This window comes from Bos grunniens, chromosome 8, assembly GCF_055505025.1.
Source record: "Bos grunniens cultivar Pamir isolate PY7600 chromosome 8, Bosgru_T2T1.0, whole genome shotgun sequence".
In the NCBI taxonomy this organism is placed as follows: Eukaryota; Metazoa; Chordata; class Mammalia; order Artiodactyla; family Bovidae; genus Bos; species Bos grunniens.
Genome location: NC_141172.1, coordinates 57,534,551 through 57,555,775, shown reverse-complemented (window position 1 = coordinate 57,555,775; position 21,225 = coordinate 57,534,551). Strand labels below are relative to the sequence as shown.

The window sequence follows — 21,225 nt, the reverse complement described above, 5'->3', positions numbered from 1 at the left end:
TAGAAACCCGAGGCTCTGTTTAGGCAACCAGTGCAGGGTGGCTGCGGGCCGTGCTGGGGTTCATTTTGCAAATCAGCTGGAAAGATTTCTTTGGGGCTTAAGGAAGCTAATTTAAACATTGCCTGTGTACAGAAACTTTAATCCCTCTTAATATGTCAGCTGTGCGTCAGAAAAGCAGACCTCCTGTGCCAGCGAGCTCAGGAAGAAAACCAATACCATCTTCATTATTCAAACCATCAGCCCATAGACAAAAGGGAGAAACAAGAAACAAATCATGCCAGTGACACCCAGATCTTTCCTATTTCATTTTGACAGGATTTGTTTCCATGGGGCACTGGCTCCCCCCACCATCCTGCAGCCATGACTGCCTGTTACTCTTTATGGTAATTGAAGCTGGGCCCCAAAGCCCTCAGAGGCTTGTATTTTCTTCTCACATGAATGACGCTTCAGTGATAAACTTGAACTTAAAGTTACTGAGGCGGAACTGAGGGTTCATTTGATAGCTAGTGGTTTTCAGCAACTCTGAGGGGCTCCGGGACCCAGCGTGAGGTAGATTGTTAATGTCCTGTGAGGGAAAACAATAACACATTTCATTAATGCGTTCATGTGTGAAGCATCCATTAGTGCACTGGAGGTATTAATGACGTTATGCTTCAAACTGACATGCGGGGCATGACAGGAATTGCAAGGTCGGGTGGGAATAGATGACATGATGAGCAAATATTTGAATGGCTTCATTTGCCTGCAGGTCAAATGGTGGATGTGAGGAGTGGAGGGGTAGGGGCTGGAAAGGAAGCTTTTTGTTTTAACATAGACCAGTGGCAGCAGAACCAAGAAGAAGAAACACACACATGTGTGCACAGCATGTGCCCTCCCTCCCAAAGAAAACCAGAGTCTGACTGTAGTTAAAGCATAAAAACAGATTTTACTCAGGAATTATTGCAATCAGGGAAAAGAGACCTCAGTTTAGAGCTGGGCTCAATTCCAAGTACAGCACGGACAAGTGGGGATTTATAGCTGAGGAGCAGGGCGGGGGGTGATGGATGGAAAATTGCTAAGAGGAAACATCAGGAGTATGGGGCATTGCGGCTAAATGGACTGGACAGGATGCTTGCTGAAGGCTGGCCAGGGTGGTCAGGTACCAACGGTGGTGGATGAGGAGTTTGATCAGACACTGAGAATTGTTAGGTATTGAAGGTGGGTGTTCTTTTTAGATTGACCTAACAAGATTCTTGCTAAAACTGGGCAGTGTGGGTCCTACAAAGATGGACACTGCAGGTTGAGGCCTGGAGGGCTGAGAGGAGCCTGACAATCAAGGACAGGATCTTTTTCTCCCCTCTCTCCCGCCTCCTCCCTCCCCTGCCAGACACACATACAGGTGGGAGGGTGGTGGTGGGTATGCACAAAAAATGGGCAGGCTGAGAGCACAGGTCATATGATGGTTTGATTGAAGGAAGGGGCCAGACAGACTCTTGGCTGACAGGAAACTTTGCTCAGGCATAATCTTCCTCCAGAAGACCCCATCATCAGGCCAGGATGGAGATAAAATGGTATATTCTCTGCCCAACCTACTAATGAGGGATAGGAATTTGGAAACCCAAGTGCTATTGGACCCTTCATCAGGTGGGATGAGACAGTCACTGAATGATACTGGGAGAAAAAAAGAGAAGACTCAGACTTGACCTTGACCTCCAGAAGCAGGGAGTTTGTTGCAAAACTTGGCAACTATGCAGAATGTGACACGTGTTAGAACAGGGGTCAGTGTAAAGTGCCTTGGGAAACAGACCAGATGTGACTGATGTTTATACAACATACATCTGGGTTGGTCACAGACAGCCTGGTTTATGCTGTTGTCCCAGCATGATTCAGTTCAGTTCAATTGCTCAGTCGTGTCCGACTCTTTGTGACCCCATGGACTGCAGCACGCCAGCCTTCCCTGTCCATCACCAACTCCTGGAGCTTGCTCAAACTCATATCCATTGAGTCAGTGATGCCATCCAACCATCTCATCCTCTGTCGTCCCCTTCTTTCTTCTGCCTTCAATCTTTCCCAACATCAGGGTCTTTTCTAATGAGTCAGTTCTTCACATCTGGTGGCCAAAGTATCAGACCGTCAGCTTCAGCATGGGTCTCTTAAAAGTATCCTAATTTGAGGTCAAATAAATCAATGGTGTTAGCAGTCAACAGAGTGGATACCCTGGCTGTGGGGAGAAGCAGGATGGGATCCCAGGGAGGGGCTTCTGGCATAATGTTCTGATTTTAATCTGGGTGCAGGTTCCACAAGGGTAGTCACTGAGCACATATGATTTGTGCCCTTCTTTGCATGTGTGTTATGCCTCAGTCAGAAGATTTTTTGTAACTGTCCCAGCAGGGGAATGACCTAACACTCTGCCCGTTATTCCCTCAACTTTCACACTCCTCACCCAAAGGAGATCTTTAGCTTAGAAGGAGGAGTGCATGTACATCTTAGCTTGTAATTTTAGCTCCGTTTAGCTGACAAAGTAGATCTGCCTGCTCCTTGATCAAGGTCCCAAAGGCTGAAAAAGTTGCAAAAGGAACCATGTGAGAAAAAAAGGAGGGGCAGATAAGATCCTTGCCAGGATCACTCAGATACCAGGCTGGGCTCCCTGTGCAGAGGTCTATGATTCTGCCCAAGGTACCTTTCTTGTTGCTGTCTCAGTCCCAGAGATGCTAACATTTGGATTTATTTTTTTAGTTCATGGCAATGTAATTCACTGAGTTTCTTACATAAGCTGAATTGGGCAGCTACTGTTCCATTTTTGCTTTAATAATGAGATGTAGAAAAAGTATTGGATTTTCTCCCTGGGTTGCAGCAGTTGAATGCTCGCTGTGGATTCTGAATGGGGAGGGTTTGACGACTGCAGATGGGAGGGGGAAGAGGCCAGCAACACGGATCCCAGGGTGACAAGTGTAATTCAACATGAAAGGTCTGAGCGTTTGGCAGCTTCTCTGAGGAGGGCGCCCTTTGTTTTTCCTTCTCTGGATTCGAGCGGTCTTTCCCAGCCAGAAAAGACAATTCCCTTAATGCAGTTCTAAAGCAGAGCAAGGTCTGACCTGCAGCTAAATTAGCAAGAGAGGGGACTCCACACACTGCAGGAATCAAATGCCAGCTGAGCAATCTCAAATGGCAATCCTGTAATGAGAAGGTTATTGCAGAGGTGGACCTCGCTCCTTGCACATTTTCCCCCCCTGAAAATGAATTTTAGATCTGTTTTATGTTATTCGTAGTCACCAGATATTAGGCACAATTTAAATGGGACTGGGAGGGATTAAAATGTTAGTAGCAAGATTGAGTACCCCAGGTATTTATCTAGTTAGTTAATATGACATGGGTCCCCAGATTAAACAGAAACACCTATGAAGCTTTAAGACATTTTCTCTTCCCAGTCAGAAGCTGAAAATGATGAATCTTTCCTGGTGGTATTTTAATGTTGCTCTTTATTCATTGCAACCACTGGCCTGAGTTAATGCTGGAAAAGACAGTTATAATGAATCAGAATAGCAGAAACAAGCCAGAGATGCTGTGAATGGAAACATTCTTTGCCAAACTTTTTTGGAAGCGGGACTGCCTAGAAGTTGATTCTGTCCTCACCACCCCCTTCTCTCAGTCCACCGACTCTTGGACTTCAGTTTGGCTCTCCTGACACATCCTTGAAAACCCAGCCAAGATGCTGTCTCCTCCAAGAGCCTGCCTGGACCCCTCCAGAGGAGTCTGGGTGGATCTCTGATGTATTCCCTATGAACCCTGGCTTCCCTCTCACAGATCCTTCCTCATGTATCTGTCTCTTCCACTAGCACAGGGGTATCACTGGATACCCATTGCAGAGCCTGACATAGGTATTCCATTCATAGAAGCATATTTCCTTTCATTAGGTAATTGTAACAGCCTGAAATGCTTCTGAAATAAGATATTTGGTTATCATGTTACATGTCTCAGGTAACAAACTCAGTTCAGGTCCTAGTTAAGTACGTGCCAAACTGGTGCAGACAGTCGTCTGTACTCTTGTTAGTCTGAACCATCTGGAATTGCTAGTAATTGACTGTCACTGGCTTAGAAAAACGGCAGTTCCATGTGGCTCAATCTATGACTGTGCTGTCTGCATTAACAGATAGCATTCTAATTGGAAAAGATGTGCTTTCCTTCCTACACATTTTAGTTGTTTCGCCAAGTGGGTACAAGCATCTGCATGCTTTTCTTAGGGCAAGCTCAGAAGCTGCTGAGCTTTTGCCACCGCTAATTGATGATATGTGACTGTCCGACACTGGCAGTGATAATTGACACTGGCTGGTGTTGGTGCGGGAGAGGTGAATGACAGGGCGAGGGAAGCCTGGATCCCGCGTGTCTCTGGTGTCCGTGTCACGCTCAGCACTGTGACCTTTCTGCCTGGGAGATGACTCCTGGCAGATGGCAGTGAGCGAAAGGGCAGTGCTGGCATTAATTAAGTCAAAAAATTAGGTCTGAATAATTTGGGAAGAGAACATTATATTGGTGGTAAATGGGATTTTGTTGGTGGGGGAGGGTACAGAAGGTTTTTGCTTTTGCAGAATTTCCATCATCCCCTGGTTTATACACAGCAAAGAAATTTTCATGTGTTGGAGAAGAACTTTGTGTTTTGGAGGTGAAAGAGGTGAAAGTGAAAGTGAAAGTGAAGTTGCTCAGTTGTGTCCAACTCTCTGCGATCCCATGGACTGTAGTCTACCAGGCTTCTCTGTCCATGGGATTTTCCAGGCAAGAGTACTGGAGTGGGTTGCCATTTCCTTCTCCAGGGGATCTTCCTGACCCAGGGATCGAACCCAGGTCTCCTGCACTGCAGGCAGACGCTTTACCCTCTGAGCCATGCAGGATCACCATAAAGAGGTTAACGTGCCCTTAAAAGAGGGATAATGGGCAAGTATAAGTGCCTTTTGTAAAAATGAGGGTCAGAAGAGTAGAAAGGTGAGCTCAGGAATTAATATTTCCTACACCCTGCTTTTCTGGGTAGAGTGGTCTGATTCTATAATCATTAGCTTGTGAAATCATCTCATCTAAATAAACTGACACTGATCAGAATTGCAGGTAGGAAAGGTGTTTCTACAGCTGTACTTTCCTTTGGAGGGAAAGCAAAGATATGGCCCAAGGATAGCCACTTCCCCTCTAGTCACACATCACTAATCAATGGCAGTACTCCTTCCTGCTGAGCCTGAGCACAGACATGACCTCAGAGTCCTTCTCATCACAGAGCTTGGGTAGCCTTCATGATGAAATTTGTTGACCATTCCTGCCAATATCCTGAAAAGACAAACTCTGAAAAAAAACTGTGGCAAGCTGACAAGCTGGCTGGCCCAAAAAAACAAACAAACAAAAACAAAAACAAAAAAAAACCCCACAAAAAACAAAAAACTGAATTCAAATGAATTTCCCATAGCCTTTCTCTTTATTAGTGGTCTCCTTACAAGTTGTACAGCACTGACATCTTGTGTACTCTAGTATTTGCAGTTTGTTTTTAATCTACTTTTCATGTAAAGCTAAGAATTTAAGGTAGAAGAGCACTAAAGATACTTCACTTGGAATTTCTTCAAAAGATATTTATAAAACTCCAGTGTTTTGAGGATGGGATACTTAATGGTCATTTTTTGTTTCAATTCTAAATACTTGTAGGTATGATTTCTTTTCAAATTGTATTGTCTATTTATAAGCAAGAAGGATATTGCCTTGATAAATTTTTAAGAATTGACTACTGATACTGAACATTTAAAATACATTTCTCTGAATTTATATTTGTAATTGCTCTGTGTACTATTTTTTTTCTGCTCAGAATAGGTCTATGTGGGACAGTTATTTACTTCTCATTTAATTGTTGAATTCTTCCCTTCCAATAATTGGAAATCAATAGTCATTACTAATTCTAGGTCCTCTTTTTATGGAAACCAATGGAACATTAAATATACTTTAAATTGATTCATACTGTAGTGAATCTTCGTCTCTTGTTCTCTTTGACGCATCATGCACTTGGCCTCAAATGCATCCACCGCAAGCAGCCAAGCCCTCTACAGTCTAGTTATCGCCTGTGCCTTGAACTCAGACGGCCGGCACCAAACGTAAACTGTACCCGAAATGGAGATGTGGCTGGTTCTTTGGCGCCAGGATCTTTGTTGGCTAAAGTCAAACTATTTTTATGTTCTGTTTGCCCACGGTCCAGAAACTCCACAGTTGTTGGTGTATATATACAGAACTGAATAGATAAGAAAGGCCCTTTCCTGCTGCTCTTGGTCTTGTCCTTCCAAAATGTTCTTTTAGAACTCAGCATGTGGCATGCATCTCCTCATTCTGTTCTATGAAGTTGACATCTCTCAGACCACACCGTCTATAAAAGGCATCATGGGGGCTTGTGATTTCTGTAGCCCCTGAATGTCTGGCTCAGATGCGCTCCCATGTCTGTTCAGGCATGCTTTGTAGTAACTGAGGCATACACTGGACGCACCTGGGGGCTTTGTGGTCTTCGGCGCACGGCAGGTACTTCTATGGAACCACAAGTGCATGCTCATGGTTGTGGTTGTGATTCTTTCATAGCAACTCTGTCTAAGAAAGGTCATGTAATTTAATGTTTCTTTTCAGCCTACTAGAATTTATATTTACCTTTCTAGTATGCATTAATGTTCAGGCAACTAGTAACAAAGGGAAGACGTGGTACAAAACCGTAAGTGCCAGAATCCTGCTCTTTCCCATCTCACGTGCCTCCAGGTACTTCATTTACTGAGACCGTGTTTCCAAGTCCTTCTTACAAATGGACCTGTTATTGGCCAAGGCTGCACTTCCCAATAGAAACATAATGTGGGCCACACATGTAATTAAAAATTTTCTAGTGGCCATATACAAAAAGTAAAAAGTTACTCTCCATTTAAAGTTATTACAAAATAATGGCCATGATAATGGCTGTATAATATATCCTATTGCTTATCTATTTTATACACATATAATCTCATAATGTATAAATGAATCATACTGAATCACTATACTGCATATCTTAAACTAATATTGTAAATCAACTATATTCAATAAAAAATAAAAATAAATAAATAGCAACAATAACCCCAGAAAGCCTGGAATGATAAAATTTAGACATAATTTAGATTTTAGTCTTTGTGAGGGTTCTTCTCAAGAACTAGGAAGGCCCAAGTTCAGTCTTATCTTCATATTTTAATTATTGGTCTATTTAAAATTTTTTGTATTATATAGCGCTTTTTACTTTTTCAAATCATTTCCACATACATTCTCTCGCTTGCTGCTCTTTGACAGTCTTGTGAAAGTGGTGGGGCAAATGGCAACAGTCATTTCACTCTTGAGATGAGGAGACCAAGGCACAGTTAAAAGGTGACTTTACTACTTGTATGACAATGACAGTGATATTTGTGTGACATCAGAACCTGGGATTTCTTGTTTTTCTGGGTGAAGTTGCTGAAGTCATGGAGCTTCCCAAAGACGGACGAAAGAGAAGTTGAAAATTTCACTGTTTGGTTGATACACTCCTAAATGAATGAAAGCTGTCATTTCTTAATAGGAGTCTGTGGTTCAGTTACCCCCATGAGGCTCACTGGACCACTCACTGAGCATCAGGCATTCTTCCAAGATCTTTTCATGTGTTGACTTATTTAACCCTCAGAACCCTTTTAAATAAGGAAACTGAGACACAAAGGGGTTAAGTCATTTGCCCAAAGTCACACAGCCAAGAAGTAGCAGAACTTGAATCAACCGAGGCTGACCTTGCTCCAGAGCAGTGTCCACAGCACTGTGCTGTTCTGCCTCGGTGTCTTGTCTAGGATTGTATTCAAGGTCCCTGGTTTTTCTCTAAAACACAAAGGATAATTGGTTTTGGGACACAGTGGTTTGAAACATATTACCCAGTGGGGGTCTTCTATCTAATTCTTCCCTCCCTCTTAGGACTGTCCACAGTACCAAAATGTTATTCATGTAAATACAGTATAAGGTTAAGGAATTTTCCTTTAATGTTCTTTCCCCCACTAATTTATTGTTTTTAACCTTTTATTTAATACATATTGAGTAATAGAATCATGGTCCCTGTGAGAATTTTATTACTTAGGTGAGCAGGGGACAAGAGCATTGTTCAGGGCTGTTGGCAGCCTGTGGTCAGTCACTAGTCCTGGGCAGGTACCGGTTTGCAAGTAGAGTGAGGTGCAGGAGCTGAAGTTTATATTTTTAAAAGAAGACTGTATCTTGGTACTTATTTTCTTATTTATCCTTCTAACGTTTTCTTCTAGTTTCACAAGTTATAATTTCAGAAGTTCTTGCCTTAAGAAATTTATAGACAATAGAGTATTATAAAGAAAATAAAGTCACCTGTAATTTTAACTTTCAAAAATAACTTTGCTTAAAATTGTGAGTGTGTCTCCTTCTTTACCAATCCATCTATTTCCTTCCCTCCTTCATTCCCATCACCTCTAATGGCATATTATATACTTTTTCACTTAATATTTTGTATTTTACGATATGTTGTTCAATTGCTAAGTCACGTCTGACTCTTTGCCACTCCATGGACTGCAGCATGCTAGGCCTCCCTGTCCTTCACTATCTATACATATCTCTCTATTTTTCTATATACATAAGTATTTTGTGACATCATTGAGAATTTTTCATAAAAGTAATGGGTTTATTGAAGAGTCGGTGTTCTGGGTGTACGTGTGACATGGTTTTACTTCCCATCACTGTTTTTAGCTTAAACTCCTCTCCTCCTGGGGTCTCAGCTCTTAATGACATCCTGGTCAGATTCTCCAACTTTCCCATTGCTTTCTCTTACTGTAACAGTCCTGTTTTCAGTTCTTTAAAGCTGAATGAATTGTGTTCATTTCAACACTTCAAGTTTCAAAGCTTTGCTCATTTCCTCTCCAGAACAGGATAGCTCTTTGACCCTAATGCTGGGAAGCCGGGGTGGCAGTGGGGAGAATGACCGGGCTCTAGTCCTTGTTCCCTGCCCAATCCCAGGCTGTCACTTCAGGTCCTGGGGCAGGAGTACTGTCCTAAGGTGCCTTCTGAGGAGATGGTCTCCACCACTTTCTGGTTCCATCTGATTTGATGGATGTGTCTATTCTGAGTGAGGGGCTATGGATAGTTTCCTTGGGGTGGTATTTGGCTTCATTCTGCCCTCCATCCCTGGGAGCCTCCTGAGAGGGACAGCTGTGTACAGTTTCTCCATGGGCCTGATCTCTAAGCTATCCAGGCCTCAGATGCCTTCTCTTAGGTAAGCCTCTTTTTCCTCAAGAGCCCAGGCCTTCCCCAAATCTTGATCCCCTTTATGAGGAGCCATAGGAATTGCTGAGGGTGACTTTTGCCTTCTCCAAGGCCACAGAACACTCTTATAAATGGACCCGCCCTGCTGGCTTCCCTAAGAGGTTGCACTTTGGGCTCTTTGAGCCTTACTATCTTGGCTACTCCAGTAGGCACCTCCTCCTTTAGAAGTCTCCCCATCAGACTCAGCACCATTTCCAGCGCCCGCTGTGTCTGGATCTTCAGAGAGCACGTGCTGACCCTCCCACAGTTCTCCCTGGCTTCAGATGCAGCTGTTGGCTGCTGCATCTCAGCAACCTTCCTGCAGGGAAGCAAGATTCTCAATTCTCCTCCTTCAGGACATCCTGCAACCCTTACAGGTTTTCCTTTGGAGCTTCATCTTTTGGCTTTGGGCAGGAAGGAGCATCCTGCAGAAGGGGAGGAGACAGCATCTCAGCATGAACTCAGCACCTCACCCAGAGGCTAAGGATGGTCCCACCTTGCCAGCTGTCTTCATAGGGACATTGGGAGGGAAAAGCTGGGAGGAGAAGGGCTGATTCTGCTGCCTCTGTGTAAACCAGATGAGACAACGTCTGGCTTCTGACTTTGTGTGGCTGCTCTGTGGTCCCTTTAGAAAATCAGGGTGCATGGTACCTTGGTTTTCAGCTGTGGGCACAGTCACCAACTCGAGCTCTGGAAATAGTATGAATCTGGTAGGCATTAGTTTTTATTACTACATATTCACTTATGCATATAGCCTAATTGACTGACTTTGGGCTCTCCAGACCTGAGACAAGGACTTGGGTGTGGCAGTATTCAGAGCTGATCCCAACAACCACAGTTGATAAATGGGGAAAGTGAGGCAGGGAAGGGAGTACACTGATGAGAGTATCACGGGGTCACCAGCGGGGGTTGGGGGCAGGGCAGTCCTGCTGGAGATCCACAGAGACACCATGTGGAATGTCCGTGGTCTCTCACCACACACTCCTTGAAGTGACCCTCTGAGAGTGTTGACTCCTTGGCCCTTCTTGGGTGCCAGAGAGAGCTGTCTGACAAAAAAGCAAGAGAGACAGAGGCACCGGAGATAGGAAACTGCCAGGGGCTGGGAATTCTGTATCAACAGCTGGTGAACTTAGTGGGAAGGGCAGGCCTGGGACTTGGAGCAGGACACTGGGGTAGATAATCAGCCACACTAATTAAATGGATGGATAATATTGGACATTTAAGTTGTATCCTTTTAATTTTGCTATGATGAATCAGCTGTAATGAATAGACCTATTTTTGTGTACATATTTAGAATTCGTTCTGAGATGTTGAATTTCCTTTGTGGAAAGGCGTGGCATTTTGAATTTATGTCTTGGGGAAGCTTAGCTTATGGACTCAAACTTAATGTGAGTAACAGTGAAATTTTTTGATAAAGATTCCTCAGGCAATCCTACTCTCAAGTATTGGGGAGATGGCTTCATCTTGCACCCATTACCTTCTGTCAGTGTAAGTAGTGGAGCTTTGACAAATGCCCCCGCCCAAGTGCAGAAGTTAAAGCTACGTGTGTGGCATGTATTTCTCACCATTGGATTCTCTTTAGCTGTTATCCAGTCTCCAAACAGAACTGGTAGAAAATAATGCACATGGGTGACACAGAAGTATAGGAATGAGAGAAATTTAAAGAGGCAGCCCTTAGTAGAAACAGAACAAAAGAAAATCCATTTAGCAAAAATTAATTGAGCACTTATTGTATGTAAGGCTGTAGGCTGTCGTAGCTGTTGGGGGGATGCCAAGGTTGGGCAGCGTGATCTTGACACTTGAAGAGCCTCAAACCTCGCTGAGGGAGTTTCTGGATTGTTCTGATATAGAAGGTCATCTGAGTCAGAGATCAGTTGACTAGAATGTCTTAAGGCTGCTTTGCAAAATGTGGCACACAGTGTCTGCCGGTCTCTGGCGGGTTTCTTGTAACAGACTCAGAGGAAGGGAGATCTTTCAGGAGAAAATACCATAGTAATGCTTAGGAAGAGTCCTCAAAACCCGCCGAGCTTATCTTGGCAAGCCTCTTAGAAAGAGGGGGTTTTTTTTTGCTGAGTCCCTTAATTGCAGTTCTACTTCATTATGGATATTAATGATCCAGCATTTCTAACTGTTAGGAAATGAACTGAGCTGGAATTATGGTCCATAAGCATGATACATTTTTAAATAGATTCAAATGATAATTAGGATATGCATGCACATTGGGGTCTAAGACGAAAGGCAAGCCTTTCAGTTTTACTGAATTAGCTGAAATTAAACCTGGAGTTTGCCAAGCAGCTTCTCTCATTCACTCTCCTAGGCTGTCATAGCCTCGCCAGCTGCACTAGGTGTCACTGTGTGAACTTCTACTGAATGAAAGGTAAAATGGAAAAGGAAAAGAGAAAAAGGTGACACTTTTACATTCAGCATTCCTCTCCCCAGTTATTTCTTCTTAGTGTTGGCTATTTTTAAGACTGTGGAACACATGCATATACACACTTTCAAATGACAAGGTTGTCAACTAAGAATTTTCTCTGACTTTGGGGATTATTGTCTCTTAAGGATAGCTGAAAAGAGCGCTGTTTGCACATATGTTCAGGGGCCTCGTGGAAAAAGACATGAGATTTTAGTTTTTTAAAAATTAAGCCTTGAATGGCTTGTCCTGAGGTTTACTGTTATTTACACAAAATTTTATCTTAAGGGCATTTTCTTCTTTTAAAGGAAAGAGAAAGGATAGGGATGAAAAGCACAGTTAAAGAATAGAATAGTAATGATACAATGAGTAGAAATATTTTGACTTTGAAATTCCCCAAGTGAAAACTCATTTTCAAATATTTTATTTCGTTTCAGCTGCAATTTTGTTTCCTTCCAACCTATCCGACGCAAACATAATTGAAAATTTTGTGGTCCTGTGGCTGTGATCTGATATTTGTAACACATAATGTTGTCTCGTACCCCTGTGTCTGACTTCAAATAGGAGAGATCTTTAGTCTATGTGATAATCCTATAACTGGAAGCTGCGCTTGGGTCAGTGTAAGGACCCAGCACCGGACTTGCTTTGTACAAAGCCTGTGGACAGTTCAGATGTGCTGCTGCTGAAGAAGAAACACAGATACACCCTCTAGACACACCATAAATCGTCACTGTCCTTCAAGACTATATGATTTTTCCTTTGCCTAAAAGCCTGGGGTCTTTCATTCTCTGTTAAGTAACTCAGTAGCATCTTCCCTTAAAAATATATGGCTTATAATCAGTTAGGGCCTGGAGAGATTGTTACTTTATATTTTGTGCAGTGCCTGCAGCATTTTGTAGTGCCAATGAATATTTTATAATAATAGCTGCATGCCAGCTATATAGTATGTGTCATAGATAACCTTTATTTTTCAGGCAAATGGTGGAGCTGCACCTCATTTTTTTGATACCTGTGGCTTGCATGTTCTTCATTTCTGTAAAATTGTGACAGCTGGGAGTCTGCAACCTTTTTCTCAGTCAAATGATGTCCTTTAGACTGAGCAGTACAAGTGTGATGCAAAACTATAGAGTTAGCAGACACGTATTGGAAACGGAAGTCAAACTTTAATTTAGGAGATACTCCTGGTGGCTTTATGGTTATAATAGTGATTGCTGACACTTAACTACCATTACCTATATACTGTTCTATGGGGCTTCCCTGGTAGCTCAGCTGGTAAAGAATCCGTCTGCAATTCAGGAGACCTGGGTTCAATCCCTGGGTTGGGAAGATCCCTGGAGGAGGGCATGGGAACCCACTTCAATATTCTTGCCTGAAGAATCCCCATGGACAGAGGAACCTGGAGGGCTATACAGTCCACGGGGTCACAAAGAGTTGGACACAACTGAGCAACTAAGCCCGTATATTGTTCTATGCATTTTCTATATGTTGACCCACTAATCCTCACAGCAAACTAGTAGGAATTACTATTATCTCCATTTTGCAATGGTGGCACGGAGAAGTTAGGTTACTTTTCTGTGTCATATATCATGTACCTGGTAGGTGGCTGAGCTGGGGATTTAAGTCCAAGCAATCTGGCTTCAGAGAGCATGCTCATTCAGAAAATCTGGGCTGTGGGATCTCTTTTATGAACCTCTGACCCCAGGGGTATTTTCAGATGCTTTGCAGCTTCTAATATAACCTCTCTGGGCTTCAAGGTCCTGACAGCTGGAAGAACTGGGATGGCTAGATTACTTCTCAGAGCTTCCTCTCTCAAGAATTCTATGATTCTGTAGTCTGTGAGAGGTGTCCAGGCTGTTCAGTGTAATATTCTAGATGTGGATTGGAATCTGGGTACAGTAGGGCCAAGGAGAGAGTCAAAGATGTCCTCTTGAATGTCTGGAAGTATGGTAATGTCACTAAGGGAAACAAAACAGCAAGGTCAGTCTGGTGAGGTCATATTTGCTTTTTATGTAAGTTTAGTTTTTGGTGGTGAACAAATACCTCAGTGGTTTCATGAGGCAATAGTAATATGGTTCCAGAACAGCGTTTCTTAAACCCTGGCTTCCAGACCACATGCATCAGAATCACTTGAGTGCATGTAAGATGGAATTTCTGAGTTCCTTTTCAGAACTATTGAGCTAGAAACTTGGATGGGATCCAGGAATATGCATTTTATCAGGCTTTCTAGGAGGTACTTGTGGGTCACCAGATGAGAACGTGAGGGGCAGCAGTTGGTGATATCAATTCAAGAGCCACAAAAGACTAAGAGTTCTGAGAGCGGCAAGAGTGTATGAGAGTGTGAGGTCCAAGCTCATACTCAAAAGGGAGGCCAGTGAGAGGAGAGTGGGGAAATGGAAGAGGGGGAGGGTCAGGACTGGGTGAGGAAGACAGGGACCAGGACTGCCACTTGTCTTAGAGGACATGGAAGAACTATTTCAGTTGAGGGATGAAGACAAATGGAAAACAATTTAGAGAATTAGGAGTGAGCGGGCGGTGATAAAATGTAGACATGAAAATGAGGATTTAAATAAGATGGCGGTGCGAAGGGGCATCATCACAAGAGATGGTTTGTCAAGGTAAGGAAAACCTGTGCTTGTCAGAAAGCCCTTTAGAGTCACATTCTTACAGAAGTAGATGCTGTTTTGAGCCACGTAAGGTGGCTGTGGGTACAGGGATCTGTGTTTGTACCCTTGCCCATGTTGTCTTTCATTAGAATTGCTGGGGGGCAGAGATAAGGGAATTATTCTTTGTCATCTTTAGTATTTTGATGCTGGATGTTGGAGACCACCCTCAAGGACTTGAGATACTACCATTCACCTCAGTGGTGTCTGTGTAGGCTATAAAAGGACTCCCTAAAGATATCCACATTCTAATTTCTGGATCCTGTAAACGTGACCTTACATGACCAAAAAATCAACCAAGCAAAGGAAACCCCACAAAACAAACAAAAAAAGAAAAGAAAAAGAAAAAAGCTTTCTTGGTGACTCAGATGGTAAAGAATCTGTCTGCAAAGTAGGAGACCTGGGTTTGATCGCAGGGTCAGAAATATCCTCTGGAGAATGGCATGGGAACCCACTCTGGTATTCTTTCCTGGAGAATCCCACGGACAGAGGAGCCTGGCAGGCTACAATAAATGGGGTCGCAAAGAGTCAGACATGACTGAGCAACTTTTACTTTCTTTTAGATGCAATTCATTGAGTATCTTGAGCTGGAAGAGTATTTTATATTTTCTAGGTGAGCCCTACATGCAAATACACATGTGTTTAAATAAGAGAGAGGCCAAGGGTGATCTAACATACACACACATGCACACACGCATGCACATGCAGAATAGAGGAGTTTCCAATGTGACCATGGTGGCAGAATCTGGAGCGATGTGACCCTAGCCAGGGAATACCATTAGTGTCCAGAAGCTGCAAGAGACAAGAAACAGCGTCTCCCTTAAAGTCTCTAGAGGGAGCATGGCCCCACTGACACCTTGATTTTAAGTCCGTAGAAGTGACTTAGGACCCTGAGAATTGTGAGAGAATAAACGTATGTTGTTTCAAGCCACCAAGTTTGTGGTAATAGAGTGTCCCATTTGAGAAAAGATAACATGATGTACAAAGAAAGGATTATTTTTTATGTTCCCCCAGCCCAGCACCACCTTTATTTCTAGATGGGTTAACAATAACATCCTTAACAAAGGCACTTTTAAGTGCTCCATCTCTCACTGTCTTCTTGACAGTTTGGAAGGAATTAAAGCACTTTGCTTTCCCCACAGTACTAATGGGGCTTGCTGTGCTATTTTAGAGCAGTGTTTTACTGTACTTTTTTTTTTGGGGGGGGAGGTAAATTGTGGAACTCATTACTGTAATACTTGAACAAATTTAAACACCTAACTCACACTCCTCTTTTATTACTTTCTCCCGTGTGACTAACTGTAGATACTGCATAATGAAACCAAATAAACTCCATGAAGTGTGTAATACCTACTTAATTCTGTCCCTGTTCTCTAAATTGAGAATTTCCCTTTTCTTTCTGACTAGAGTCAGTCATTTCACACATACAATAACACCCATGTATCTACTGTTAGTACCTGAACTTAATAAAGATGGAACTCAAGTCTGGTTAGATTGTCTGGAGACTTAGTGATGAATGGAAACTATGTTAGTGTAAGGTGGCTCAGCTGGTAAAGAATCTGCTTGCTGATGCAGCTTTGATCCCTGGGTGGAGAATGTCTCTGGAGAACTCACTTCAGTATTCTTGCCTGGAGAATCCCGTGGACAGAGGGGCCTGGCCAGCTACAATCCATGGGGTCTCAAAGAGTCAGCCATGACTTAGCAACCGAGCACATATTGACATGTTAGTGTAAAGGTATGAAGTAGAACTTAAAATGATTAAGTGGTGATCTGATTATGGTGATGGGTCTTTACCTCATGCAGAGTTACTCTGAGGGAAACAAAGACACACAAAAGTGATTACAGAGATAAGTACACACAAACATACGCTGCCAGAACATTTAAAAAGACAGGTAACAAATGATATTCAAGTTTTTTCCTTAGGCTGCCAATAAGCGATGAACTCATTGTCAGTGGTAGGTAAACAATTTGGATTGAATGTCAGTCGGTTTAAAAATCTCATGTTTGTGTGTAAAAAGACTGGTGTCTTACTTACCTTGTACCTCTAATATATAATAGTACACTAACACTACTATACTGCAGTATATGGAGTATACTACAATACTTCATATGCAGTATTTTTTCTCTTACATATGAAACTTGAAGGAGAAAAGTGAAAATCAGAATAATATTTAGTTGTTACAAACTAAATATCATGCAGATCAAATTACTATTTCTTAGAGATTAACAGTCCTACTTTAAAATTTTTTAACCAATCATCTTAACTTTTAAACGAGATATTTTTGAGGTTCACTTTTGTCTTAATTCTTTCTTTTATAATTTTATGATGTACCTGGTCCAAGCCAAATTGGACTGAAGTCCTGACCATATTTTAAGGAAGCCTATTCTTACAAGCTTACCCATTTGATTTTAATGGTTGGGAAGGCTGAAATTATGAGTTAAGAAGAAGGAGCTGACTGAGTATTCATGCATTCAGCCCTGAACCCTTTTAAATTTACTCATCACTATTCAGAAAGCATAATTCATGTCTCCATCAAGAAAGCAATTGCTAGGATAAATTTTCCAAAAATGTGGGAGGAGGGAAAAAACCCTAAAATGAATGTATGTCTGAGAACTCCATATGCTTAAATCACCAAGACTCCATCTTTTTTTTGATTACCTTTGTATCCCTAAAGCCAAAGTAATTCACCAAATAAAAATGGTCTTTCAGCTTTCTCTGATTCAGATAGCTCTCTTTTTGCATCTCTTAAGTGGTTCCTACAGATTTGCCGCATAAATGCCTAACTTTTCTTCCCCTCGAGCTCCATTCTGAGTGGAGCTGTGCAGTCTATGGACTACTGTGATTGGACTCATGCAGACTTCGGGTAGCTCTTTGATTGTGATTTCAGGCTCTCAAACCAGGAATGCTCCGTGGCTTGGTTCACCCTTTCTGCATAAACTACACACTGACAATGAAAGGAGAAATACAGACACTGGTGCCCACGCTTCACCCGTGTATCGAAGTTAGAACTAGCAGATCCATGTGGGCAGCCTGTAATTGTAAGATGCCATAAGTGAAAGAAAGACCCTTCCATGAAAAAAAATATTACAGGAAGGTCTAATCCAGCATATTTTTCTCCCAATGAGAAATGTGGAAATACTGCATGACTGGATTGACTGACTTAAGTGAAAAAGGTCACCAGGCCCTAACATTGTGGGTCCAGAACATGAATATCCCTTCCCTTCCCACTTCTGAGTCCCTTCCAAATCCTGAGCTGTTTTGCGTGCTCGCTGAGGGATGCCCCCACCTTGTCAAGCCCCCTTTCATTCCTCCACCCAGACAGCTGCTCTGGCCACTCCTGAGCAGCCTCAGGGATCATCATCATCATGCAGACAGAAGAAAAGGCCCTCACGAACCCTCCAGGCACCTGAGGGTCTTATCGGCAAGGATTTCTAGGCTCCTGAATACACACAGCATTATCTGGAAGGAGGAAGGTGGGTGGGTCTCAGGTGGGCTCTCCTTATGGGCTCACAGATATTTCCTTTGAGGGATGTTACAGCCAAAAGCCTACAGATCAGGGGCCTCTAAGTACTGGGGCTTAGGGCAGGTCCCCTGAATCGCTGGGTGGCAGTACTGCAAAGATAACTGTTTTCTGGAATAGAGATGTATTTTTTACATAATTTGTCATTTCTCTATATCCTTTCTTGTTATTTTCCCTCCTTTCTTTCTTTCTCACTCTTTCTCACTATTCTTCAATGCCCCTTCCTCTTCATTCCTTGATATTTAACAGTTTCTTGTTTGAGAATCCTGCAGTTGCGATGAATACAGAAGGTTTAGCCTGAGCTCTTTCTCACCAACGTGCAGCTCTCGAGTTTCGCATTCAGTCAGCAGCTCAGGTGAACCAGGGAACAGAAGGAAGTCAGCTGGTGTAGTTTGGAGACATTTTTCCAACATGCCCCATAAGACATTTCTTTTGGTCTTTAGTTTCCAAGTTGGATGAACCTAGATTCTCCCATCTGCCACGTTGCCCTTTGTTATTAATAAACTTCCTTTTTATTGGCTCAGGCTCTAACGGCACAGAGTCTGCTTGACAACATGCACACGCTGGGCCTATACATTTTTAGGGGATAGAAGATTTAAGATGTGTGGTAGCAGGAATGGAAAGCCTTCTACTTTATTGCAATAATGAAAGGGAAGCAAAACTTCTGTAGCACAAAAATAATAAAAGATTTAATTTCTAAATACTCTGAGTATGGTATTAAACCATGAGGTGGCATAAGGCCAGGACATATTGGGATAAGCAGGAAAAAAAGAAAAGCACAGACATTGCATATTTTGGCTTTTTTATGACTAGCTAAAAAATGTATCAGAACAAAGCATTATAACTTTTGGACACTGTTATTCAAAGTCTACAGACTTGTGCTAACACAGTAGCCACTACCCAAATATGGCTACTGAGTCCTTGAAATATTGCTAGTCTTAACTGGGGTAAACCATATTAATAGAAATTGTTATTCTCCTTGAACATAAATAAATAGACTATCACCATGTCTCCAGTTCCTGACCTTAACAGTGACCTTGGATGCAAGCAGATAGTGACGTCACTCAAGAGGGGTCTGCTGGTTGATTTTTCCAGCTAAAGGTGCATAAAGGTGGTAGCTAGATGTACTGATGCACCAAACCCAGAGATCAATTGAAATTTTTAATGCTTTACTCATTCCAGCACTTGTGAGATTTTGCATATTTAAGACCAGGGCTGGTGATATGTTTAATAACTAGACTTAAGTTCTAGGGCAGTCTTGGCTCTTTATATGGTGTTGGGCAAATCAATAAACATTTTGGGTTTTATTTCCCCTCTGAGATGAGGGATATGAATGAGATGATTGTTTGAATAGTCTCCAGCTCTGAAATTCCACATGATGAATTTCCATAGAAGGCTGCGTTTCACTTCGGCTACAACCTGCCTGAATCTTTCTCATCCATTGTCATATGAGAAGGCAGAGCCCTAAGAGTGTTTTGTGTTACAGGAGGTAAGAGTTTTGGCTCACGGGTTAATTGTGGAGATAACGGAAGGCCAGATCAGGGCATCATACAAATAAAGGGCTTAAAGCTTCAGGATGCTGTGTATCAGCAGAGTTCTAAAGAGGAACTCTGCTATCTTCCAGTTTATATCTATGAAGTAACTGTGTGTGTATATAGTTTCTCCCCTCTTGCTTCTATTATATATTGTGACGTTTTTCCTTTGAATGCAGAGGCAGGATAAGACAAATTAGGAATTACCCTTCACTTTGGACAGTGAACTAAATGGATCATGGCAGGAAATGCATGAAAGACATTTAGGGAGAGAAAAATAGAAAAGAGGTTCAAGGGTAAAGTGACAGGTCCTTGAGACTCACCAAGAAGTGCTGTTCAGTTTCAAAGATGACGGCATTACTGCAAAGGATGTGTACAAGAGTCTTTCGAAGAGGACAATTTCTCTCAAATGTGTGGAGATAAATTTCTCAATAGCCCTGAATTTTTGGCACCAGGTGGCCTTCTCAGTATTTCAATTTACTTTTATAGACACTTCCTGATGAAGACCTATTCCCTTTTCTTTATTGTTTATAATGGGTTGTTCAAATATCTGAATGCACAGTGACCAGGCATCTGAATCAGCAATACTCTTAATAATTCTTTAACAAACTCTGCTGATAGGAGACGTAAGCCATTAAAAAAAAAAAAAAAAAAAAAGGCTTCCTTGGTTTGGAGGAGATGGGATGAGGTGGGGAGAGTTGCTTCTATTTGGTAATTGACAAAGAAGGACCGGTGGTTGGCTGAGCATCTATATAGCTAGGGAGGGAAGAGATAAAACTTTTCAAGACTTTCATTTATCTTGTTTTTCGGTGTTAGAGTTCTTGAAGAGTTCAGGTATAATCACAGCCTTCTGTTGCAACAGGAAGCACCATCTGCTGAAGCATTCTGTAAGCAATATAACATCTCTCCAGAGATAGTTTAGCATTCAATTCACAAAGAAGGATGGCAGAGACTTGTAAACAAAAGGAAACAACTGAAGCAGTGAAGAATGGGCTGTGCTCTAAACATTCAATATGTTTCTTTATAGCTGAGAAAACTTGTAATGCTACAAAACCCTGACTAAATTCTCTGATGTATTAATTGTTTTGTTTTGTGTGTGCGTTTTTTCTTTTTAAAACTCCAGGCTTTGAAACTGCCTTTTCTAAACCACCCTGGTTTTTGTTGTGATTTTTGTTTTTGTTTCTTCCAGGATAAGCCATTTTTCCCATGGATCAGCTGGGTCATGAGTTACTGGTAAATGAAAAAAATTTTTTGAACATTTTATAAAGGCTGTACTTTGTATATAGCTTTGTGTTTGGGAAAGAAATACTAATGGCGCATCAAAGACTGGCAACATTCGGCACTGTAGTGTGAAATGGGGTCTTAGCAGAAGAGCTTTCCATTTTAAAGCTTTGTTATTTTGTCATAGGAAAAGCAACAAACAGTCCCCAAATTTCTATAGATACCAAATTAATTGAAAACACTGCATTGTACCCTAAAGGACAATCCTTTGGAAACTACTTTGCATTGTTAAAAGATCAAATGTCTAAGATGAGTGGCCTCAGTTTTTCTGTACTCCAAATAGTCTCTAATACCAGGGGTGGGTGGAATTGCTAATACTGTAAAGAGAGACAATATCAACCTTTTGATTTAATTGACTGATTCATGTTGATGTTTGGTACAAACCAACATGATTCTGTAAAGCAATTACCTTCAATTAAAAATAAAAAAAAATTACAAAAAATTCTATAATCAGAAAAGTGAAAGAGAAGTTGCTCAGTCGTGTCCGACTCTTTGCGACCCCATGGATGGTAAGGGTCCATGGGATTTTCCAGGCAAGA

The 21,225-nt window shown here is 42.0% G+C and overlaps 1 long non-coding RNA gene across 3 annotated transcripts in view; it reads left to right on the top strand.

Moving 5' to 3' along the window:
* The window catches only part of LOC147367095 (uncharacterized), a 278,020-nt gene that overhangs the window by 28,513 nt on the left and 228,282 nt on the right, over positions 1-21,225 (top strand). Inside the window, exon 4 of one of the 3 annotated variants that reach the window (XR_015169802.1) lies at positions 20,595-20,638. The exons of 1 other annotated variant lie outside the window; for it this stretch is intronic. This is a non-coding gene — a long non-coding RNA (uncharacterized LOC147367095). Of the gene's footprint in view, positions 1-12,129; positions 12,961-20,594; positions 20,639-21,225 lie in introns of those variants that run through there. One more of the 3 variants, XR_015169800.1, reaches the window with a different exon arrangement.